Here is a 10,421-nt window from a genome sequence, read left to right as displayed (position 1 = left end):
GAACTTTTTTTTTATATTTTATATTTGATGATGTGGTGGTGATTATTTTTTAAAAATAATGTTTTTTATTTTTAAAATTTATTTTTAATATTAGTATATCAAAAAAAAATTTCATTAATAAAAATTTAATATTAAAAAGTTTAAATGCTGAACTCTCTTTAAGAACTGTTAATCTATGATAAAAAAAATTGTAATTTTTTTCATTGTTTTATTGATAAAAAAATATTTTAATGATCTTGTTAAGTACAGTTTTTTCTACAAGAATGTTTTTTAATCACCCCTAAATTCATCCAGATAAAAATAAAAAAAAGGAACAAATTTCAGAAAAAATTTTAGTGAACCCTAGATCGCACAGAAAACAAGCTAGATCCGACGGTCATAAGTCAACCTGCTAAAAACTAGTCTTCTCCCATCAAAAGCCATGCAATAAAAAACTCACAGTCCCATTACGTGCAAACCACGCGCTTCAAAATTACTTATTTTTAGTTTTTATACTCTTTCATTTATTTCTCTCTATTTATTTTTTTTCCCTCTTAGAAACCTTCCATCACTGGTTATATTGCTGGCGGAGAAAGTTTCAACTCCAAATCTACGTTTTGATCTCCTTCATCACTGCTCCAAAAGTCGGTTTGTTGTTCATAATAAATTCATAAACATATAATTCAAATCACTACAAAATTCAATCCATAAAAAAAAAAATAAAGAATTATTTATTGTCCAAAAAAAACTCTTTTCCACAACAATTCACCTTGTCTATTAGCTAAAAATTTAATTAAAAACTTGAAGTAAAATTTATTTAGGTAAAATAAAATTCCATAGAGATAAGCTAGTATACAAAACACAAAATTTAAGATTTTATTATGCTTGAGGTATAATTAGTGGTATTCTATTAGTTACTTAATGAAACTTATTTTGAAGAAAAAGACAAACACATGTGGGAGAGAAAATAAAATTTATGACCCGTCAAAAATAATAAAAATATCTCTATATATTATTTCTCTCTCTTACTTGTATCTATTAATTTCTGTAGAGTGGATCCATTGAATATGATCAAGATATTCTTATTACTTTTAGTGAGTCATGAATTTTTTTCTCCCCCCCTTATGTCTGTGTTTTTTTCCAGAATGAATTTCATTGAGTTACTAATATAATGTCATCCTTGAACATCGTAAAATCTCTTGAAATAAAATATAAAAAGAGAAAATACTAAAAAATATATTGTTTTTCCTGCAAGCTAGAGAGATTAACATCCCGCGTTAGATTAGGTTAAAAGAAAATATAATGTCTAGAAATGCATGTTGGCGTATGGTAACGTACATTTCCTAACCATTTCCTGGTTTTTGGTATTCACCCGTTTAACGTTGCTTTGTGTGTTATTGTCGTTGGTTCCCACGGAAGACTTGCTCTAAATCAAACAAACAAACATATATATATATAGAAAACTTCACCTTTCTCTTTTCATTATCTCCAATATTTCTCCTTATTTTGTAAAACAATAATAATAATATCTTGTATCACAAATATAACACTTCTTTCCTTGTATCTATCAAATCTTCAGAAAGGTTTGTTTCTAAGTTGGATTTTGTGACCAAGGATGAAGAGTATGATGTGATTGTTCTAGGAATTGATCACAAGGAATGCATTCTCAGTGGTCTTCTTTCGGTTGATGGACTCAAAGTAATTTTCTTTTTTTTTAGATGTTTTTGTTATCACAAGCATAACACTAATGTTTTAATGTTCTGGCTTGCAACATTTACTCTCCATCGATGAATGCTGAAACGCATTAGATTTTTGGAGTCTTGGTGTTTGAAAAAGCATGTGTTTCTCCTTAATTTATCTATATAATTTAATTTTTCTATGATAATCCAATTAAATCTTCGTTTGAAACATGTACTGCATATGGACCGCAATGACTATTATAAAGGAGAATCAACATCTTTTAATCTTAATCAGGTGATTCTCTTATGTTCATGTTGTAAAATACTTTTGATTTTCTTGTCTACTATCTTTTCCATATTCTTATGTGATTTTTTCGACCCTCTTCATGATTGTAGCTATGGAAACATTTCAGGGGGAGTAACCAGTCTCTAGAGAGCTTGGGTGCAAGCAAAGAATACAATGTTTACATGATACCTAATCTATTTTGTATAGAGTTTTATGATCTTGTTGTTAAATGATAACATGTAGTAAGTGTTTACGTTGTTTTTTTTTTCAATTTGTTATGCTAGTTTATTATCACCAATGGTGGTTTGGTTCATGTTCTGATACACACAGATGTTACCAAGTATCTCAATTTCAAGGTTGTTGATGGTAGTTTTGTGTATAATAAAGGGAAGGTAGAGCACATTTGTGTAATCTAAAACCTAGAACAAAAGATATTAATATTTAGTGAAAAAATGAAAGAAGTAATTTTGATTTTCAGATCCACAAAGTTCCAGCAACTGATGTGGAAGCATTAAAATCTCCACTGATGGGATTGTTTGAAAAACACCGTGCTCGAAAATTCTTCATTTATGTCCAAGATTACGAGGACAATGATCCCAAGTCTCATGAGGGTCTGGACTTGATTAAAGTTACAACAAGAGAAGTTATCGCGTATGTGTTTGATTAACATTTCTCTTTAATTGATAGAAATTTCAGTCTAGTTTAAGATCATATCATCTGATAAAGGGCTTGAATGAATTCATGCACCTTAATGTATATTTTATGTTTTTAAGAGCTAGATGATCAAATTTTAACTATTAGATTAATGCTTGTTAATCATGTTTCATGTAGAAAATATGGGTTAGAAGATGATACGATCCATTTTATCGGTCATGCACTAGGTCTTCATCTTGATGATAGTTACTTGGATCAGCCAGCTTTGGATTTTGTGAAGAGAATAAAGGTGCACTTACAATTCTTTGAAATCTTGTTCTCTACTCGTCTTTGATGATTACAAAAAAAAGAAGAAGTAATTTTCAAGTTATTTTGTTGTTTGTTCCATAAAGCTTTATGTAGAGTCATTGGCACGTTTCCAAGAAGGATCACCTTATATCTATCCACTCTATGGACTAGCAGAATTGCCTCAGGTTTGTTGAAGTCCATGACGTTTTTTTATAGAATTAGGGAGTGAAGATAAGTTGTTCTAACATGTCTTGGTATCTTGTTAGTCATTTGCACACTTAAGTGTAGTATATGGTGGCACTTACATGCTCAACAAGCTAAAATGTAAGGTAAAATTGTGATAACAACTTGTATCCATGACCTCTTCTTTAGCATGTGAATCTATGATTCTTGATCTGTTGCTTGCTTTCTGTTGTCATACTACTTGATCCTCATAAGTCTTGTTGTATATTGACAGGTAGAGTTCGATGAATATGAAAAAGCCATTGACGTGACTTCTGAAGGAGAAACTGCTAGATGCAAGAAAGCTATTTGTGACCCATCCTATTTGCCAAACAAGGTAGCATTAAACAATTTTGAGATCAATCTCTTGCTTCACTGCTACATTTGCTGAAATGGGCTTTGACTATGTCAATCACCTTTTATCTGTCATTGTTGTAATGCCATGGGTAAAGAAAGTTGGAAAGGTTGCTCGTGCTATTTGTATAATGAGTCATCATATTCCTGACACTAGTGATCTTCACTCTGCGCAAGTTATTTTGCCACAGAAATAACTTGGACGCAAATCACACATGTACATTTACTTTTATTTTTGCAAATGAAACCCTAAAGGCTCTCATATAAGCCTTCAAATGCATATTACAATGCCTTTTGATCGACTGCATGCTTTTAAATGCATTATTAAGATGGATAGAAAAGAAATGGCTAAAATTTAAGTTACAGATATTCAATTCTGGATATCTTTGAAGATTTGTTTGTAAACTTTCACATTATTTCTCCAGGTACCTCTTCTGCTGTTCATATGCACACAATGTTGCTCTAAAAGGAAAATACATTACTTTTGTTTCAACTGATGCTAAGACAGATAACCCTGAGATGGAACTAAAGGCAGGAATTTACTTGCTAGTCCAGTAAATGAGATTTTCAATGATATTTACGACAAATATATGCATGAAAACAATGAGGAAGATGACCATTACTTCATTTCTATTGTAAGTTACAAGTATACCTACCATTTATACATGTCTTTTCTTACCCTTGTGACAAGATTGGCTGGAGTTTTCATCTACATAGCATTATAGATCCTTATAAAGTAGCTCAAAAAGGGAACCTTTTCATGTCTCCCTATAACTCTACTAACAAGCTTGTGGTCTAGCTTTCTAAATTTCACATTTTCCCTAAATAACTCAGCAGTATTGATTAAGATCATAATATTCTTTGCAAAGCTATGATGCAATAACTCACTTTGAGACCACAGTACAAGATGTGATCGCTATGTACAGTAAGATAAATGGAAAGGTAAGTATCTCAAAATTCTTGAGTTGAATTATAGAGAACAACATTTTTCATTTTGATCGAGATATATACTTGACAATATTAAGAGTCTTTGTGCTTAAACAATTTCAATTTTGTCAATGCCTAGCATTAAGATTTAGGAACAATTAACAAGGTAAATGACTGACATGAATATTAAAATGGTTCAAAAAAAGAGAATTTGTACTGACATATTGTTTTCATAGCTGAAAAATAGACAATCTACCTTTAGTAGATTACTTTAGCCCCGTTTCGTATTCTGTTCCAAATTGGGTTCAGCAAAATTTGAAAAACAATTTCAAAAATGATTTTTAAAAAATAATAATAAAATATTATTTTGATGCATTTCCGAGTAAAAAACACTTTAAAAAACAACTGTTACAATACTCTTAAACATCCTTTTAATATTGACCAAAGTATGTAAAAACCATAATTGAAGATGTGATACAAAGTAACAATTTAATTGATTTTCAAATGTATAAACCTTGCTTCCATGCACCCATCTACTTATAATTTGGTTTTTGTTTTGGTACAAACTTTTGATCTCTCTGTGGACTTGAGTGTTCAAGTGTTGCTGCTGAATAAACATGTTTTTTTACTTTGCTCAAAGAGTTTAGTGCAACAACGTTAATAAATTAGAATCTAAATCATCAAATATGAGTTCCCATCAAAGTAAAATATTGTTCTGATTTATGTTTGAATTTTCTTAATCTATGCTTATGTAACTTTAATTATCTAAGTAGAATTGCACATATACTTCATTTTGAACTTTGAAGGCTTCACCTTTTTTTTTTCTATAACTTCGTGTGTGTGTGTGTGTGTGTGTGTGTGTGTGTGTGTGAGGGGGGGGGCATGGTTTGCGTATAAATTGAGCACATGATCTAGAATTTGTTGGAGAGATTTGCATACAAAGTCTATAAATTTTTTAAAAACTTTTTTTTGCTCATGGATATTCCATTGTTAATATCTTAAATTATCATCTCAATCCAACAATTTAAGTTGTTAGATGAGATATCAAGATGTAAACTCATAACCACTTGGTTAACAAGGGTCAAAAGCTTAAATTGCTATATAAAATCTCAAGATATGATTTATACTATTTTCTAATATAATAAGTCTAGCCTGACAGGTCAATCTAATGATATGCCAATTCAGAGCTTGGCCCTAGAAGGATTTTCTTTCAAATTTCTTTTAGACATTAATCTAGTCAAACTCGAGTAACCTATCCATAACTAGATTGACTAGGTCATGTCAGTTTTAAAGATTTTTTTTAAATTTTTTTATTTAAATTGATGTATTTTTAGTTTTTTTTTAAATTACCTAAAACAACATTATTTCATAATTAACTTAAATTGACCCAATAATTCATGGGTTAATATATGACTCAAACATTTAGTTAAGTTCGGCAATCATGGGATATAAATGTGCTTATATACCTTAATGCAAATAATATAACCCATAAGTGAATAAAAATAAAAATAACATATACCTTAATGCAATCATGGAATATATATTGTAGTCAGCAAATCCATTAATGTATTTTACATCGGCACGTATATTTTAGCAAGTAAACATGCTCTCTTTTTTAGTCTGATACATGGTTTCTTGAAGCTTGCTTGTACAGTGATTAAGATTAAATTTTATTTTCAAATGATTTTAAAGATGTATATTAACATATGTATTGCTTAGGAAGCACATATTTAATATGTTTCTACGGAATATTTAGAAATGACAATTTTAACTCAAATATGATAAATATTCACCTCAATAGATCTAGATGAGTGATTTTTTTTTTGAATTATCTAATAAGCTAAAATTGCTCAGTATTTTACTGTGGACTGCATAGTGCAGTCCACAGTGAAACGCTGAGTTGTCTTTTTTTTTTAATTTTTTTTGTTTTTATTTTATTTTATTTTTCATGTTAAGCTGAGATGTCTTTCTTTTTTTTCTGTTTTTTCGTTTGTTGAGCTATCTTTTTTGTTTTTGTTTTTGAGCTGTTTTTTTTCTCTTTTTTTCCCGTTTTTTATGCCTTTCAGGTTTTTTTTTCTTCTTTCTTTGTTTTTTTTTCTTTTAATAAATTTTTTTATTTAATTTAGTTTATTAATGTTAATTTTGTTTTAATTTAGTTATCAGAATTTCATGACACGGATCCCGGGTTTAACAGGTTAACTTGGTTTGACGAGTTAACCCATATTTGTTTTTTGCTTTTTTTTCTTTTTAATTAATTTTTTTCATTTACCTTAGTTTGTTAATGTTAAATTTCTTTCTATTTAGTTATCAGACTTTCATGACATATCTCAGGTTTGATGGATTAATCTGGTTTCACGGGTTAACCCAGTTAATTCTGGGTTAACCCGTCCATTTTTTTGTTTTTTTTTTTTTTTTAATAATTTTTTTTATTTAATTTAGTTTTTTCATGTTAATTTTTTTTATTTAGTTATCATACTTTCATGACACGGATCCCGGGTTTAATGGGTTAACCTGATTTGACGAGTTAACCCGGAGTTTTTTTTTTTTTTGCTTTTTTTTCTTTTTAATTAATTTTTTTTGTTTAGTTTAGTTTGTTAATGTTAAATTTCTTTCTATTTAGTTATCAGACTTTCATGACACATATCTTGGGTGTGACGGGTTAACCTGGTTTCACGGGTTAACCCAGTTAATTCTAGGTTAACCCGTCAATTTTTTTTTCTATTTAGTTATCAGACTTTCATGACACATATCTCGGGTGTGACGGGTTAACCTGGTTTCATGACGTGAATCCCAGGTTTGACGGGTTAACCTGGTTTGAAAGGTTAACCTAGTTAATTCAGATTTTTTTCTTTTTCTTCATTAGTTTTTTTCTTTATGTTGGTTTTTTTTCTTTTTAATTAATCTATTTAATTATCACACTTTTATGACACGACCTTGCAGCCAGACCCACGTCCAAGGCTTTTAGGTCTGGTGTTGCAGCCAGAGTTATTTAAACTTGAGTCATGTAAGTTGAATATTATTATTAATATTATAAATATTACTCTTGGGTCAAGCGTTGCAGTTAGACCCAAGGCTTTTAGGTATATTTTTGCAGAAAGACCTAAAACCCTTAGATCTTAGCCTTTTATATATACTTTTTATGCAAGAAAAAAGAATTAACTCGTGGCGTACGCCTTTCTTTTTTTTTTTTTTCCTTTTTAAGCTTTTTACTATGGACTGCACAGTGCAGTCCATAGTGAAAAAGTTGATGTCTTTAATTTTTTTTTTTGGTTTTTTCTTGGTTTTTTTGTTTTTTAATTTACTTTCATAATATTAAATTTTTTCTATTTAATTATCAGACTTTTATGACACGGATGCCAGATTTGACGGGTTAACCTGGTTTGACGGCTTAACCTAGTTAATTCATATTTGTTTTCTTTTTCTTCATTAGATTTTTTCTTCCTGTGGGTTTTTTTCTCTTTGCTTTTTCCTTTTTAATTAATCTTTTTTTTTTAATTTAGTTCATTAATATTAAATCTTTTTTCTATTTAGTTATCACACTTTCATGGCACGGATCCAGGTTTGACGGGTTAACCTGATTTGGCGGGTTAACCCAGTTGATTCAGATTTTTTTTCGTTTTCTTCATTAGTTTTTTTTTTCTAATTTCATCTTTTAATATTATATGCAGTCCATAGTGAAAAGGTTGATGCCTTTAGTTTTAGTTTTTTTTCTTTTTATGCCTTTCAATGTGGACTGTACAGTGTTGTCCACGGTGAAAAGACTGACGCCTTTTTTTTTAATTAATTTTTTTTAATTTAGTTTGTTGATATTAATTTTTTTTCTATTTAGTTATCAGACTTTCATGACATAGATCTCAGGTTTGACGGGTTAACCTAGTTACTTTAGATTTTTTCCTTTTTCTTCATTAGTTTTTTTCTTCTTATAGGTTGTTTTTCTTTTTAATTAATATTTTTTTTGTTTAATTTAGTTCATTAATATTAAATGTTTTTCTATTTAGTTATCAAGTGATGCCTTTAATTTTTCTTTTTTTTTCTTTTTGTATTTTTGTTATTTTTATGCCTTTGATCGTGGACTCCATAGTGCAGTCCACAATGAAAAAGTTAATGTCTTTTGTTTTTTTTTGTTTTTAATTATTTTTTTCTTTTAATTTGGTTTGTTTATGTTAATTTTTTTTTTCTATTTAGTTATAAAGCTTTCATGACACGGATCTTATGTTTGACGGGTTAGCTCAGTGAATTCAGATTTTTTTTCGTTTTCTTCATTAATTTTTTTCTCCGTATAGGTTTTTTCTTCTTTGTTTTTCCCTTTGTAATTAATTTTTTTTAATTTAGTTTGTTGATATTAAATTTCTTTCTATTTAGTTATCAGACTTTCATGACACAGATCTTAGGTTTGATAGGTTACCCAGCTAATTTAGATTTTTTTTTCTTTTTCTTCATTAGTTTTTTTCTTCCTATAGGTTTTTTTTTCTTTTAACCCAGTTAGTTTTTTTCTTTTTGCTTTTTTGCCTTTTTTATGCCTTTGACTATAGACTGCACAGTGCAGTCCACAGTAAAAAGACTTATGCTTTTTGTTTTTTTTTCCTTTTTAATTAATTTTTTTCGTTTAATTTAGTTAGTTCATGTTAAATTTTTTTCTATTTAGTTATCAAACTTTCATGACATGGATCCCGGGTTTGACGGGTTCGCCTAGTTAATTCTGGGTTAATCCGTTAATTTTTTTTTTCTATTTAATTATCAAACTTTCACGACACGAATCCAAGGTTTGACAGGTTAACCTGGTTTGAAGGGTTAACCCAGTTAATTCAGATTTTTTTTTTATTTTTCATTATTAGTTATTTTCTTCATGTTGGTTTTTTTTCTATGTTTTTTTTAATTAATCTATTTAATTATTATACTTTTGTGATACGACCTTACATTCAAACCCACATCTAAGGTTATTGGGTCTGGTATTGCAACCAAACTCACTTAAGCTTGGGTCATGCAAGTTTAATGTTATTATTAATATTATAAATATTATTTTTTGGTTAGACGTTGCAGCTAAACTCAAGACTCTTAGGTATAATTTTACACAAAGACCTAACACTTTTAGATCTTAATTTTTTTTTTATTTTTTATGCAAAAAAAAATAAAATTGATCTACCTAGTAATTACTATTTTGAGTTAGACATAAATATCCAAAATTCTTTTCGGATAAGGTAATAATATCAATAAATTCATCCTAAAACCCAATCTAAATCTAATTTAAACACATACATCGATATTTTGCGTGCACACGCATGTAACTTCTTTTTTTTCAATTTAATGTAATATATGAATGCCTAATATTAACATTATACTCATGTGTGTATATATATTTTTATATATTTTTCTCATTTAATATATTTATACATTCCTCAAATATATATATACCTCTTAATTATAAGTATTCATTACCCAAAATTAATGCATACATAATTAAATTTATTATTTAATAAATAATGAATATAACATAAATATTTATTTTAAATATTAATGCGTATCAATATAGTAAAAACCCGAATAACATATATACAATTAAAATATACTATAAGCGGTAAAATCCCAAGATAAAAAAATGAATAATGAATGAAAAAGAGGGAGATATAATTATAAGCCTACTTGATAATGCATTTTAAAGTGTGTTTTCTTAAAAGGATTATTAATTTAATATTTTTTTAGTGTTTTTTTAATAATTTTGATATGTTGATATTAAAATAAAAAAATTTAAAAAAAATATTTTACAACATAATTCTAAATATGCTGAAATCTAATTTAAATAACAGTGAGTAAACAAACTATGAATCACACTTGTCCTTTATTCTCTCGTATAAAATGTTTTTAATAGAGATTAGTTTTTTTTTTAATTAGTTTTTTTAATAATTTTTAATATATTAATAGGAAGAATAAATTTTAAAAAATAAAATAATATTATTTTAATATTTTTCCAAATAAAAATTACTTTAACCGCTATCACCGGAAAACGTGCTTTAAGCACTTTGAAAATCCCTTTT

General features: G+C 28.2%; 1 pseudogene; it reads left to right on the top strand.

Moving 5' to 3' along the window:
- Positions 1–1,291: 1,291 nt before the first annotated feature.
- On the top strand, positions 1,292–5,050 carry LOC18107032 (guanosine nucleotide diphosphate dissociation inhibitor At5g09550-like; annotated as a pseudogene).
- The last annotated feature ends 5,371 nt before the right edge of the window (positions 5,051–10,421 follow it).

This window comes from Populus trichocarpa, chromosome 17, assembly GCF_000002775.5.
Source record: "Populus trichocarpa isolate Nisqually-1 chromosome 17, P.trichocarpa_v4.1, whole genome shotgun sequence".
Taxonomy (NCBI): domain Eukaryota; kingdom Viridiplantae; phylum Streptophyta; class Magnoliopsida; order Malpighiales; family Salicaceae; genus Populus; species Populus trichocarpa.
Note: the sequence above shows the minus strand (reverse complement) of the source record. Positions and strands in the feature narration are given on the sequence as shown.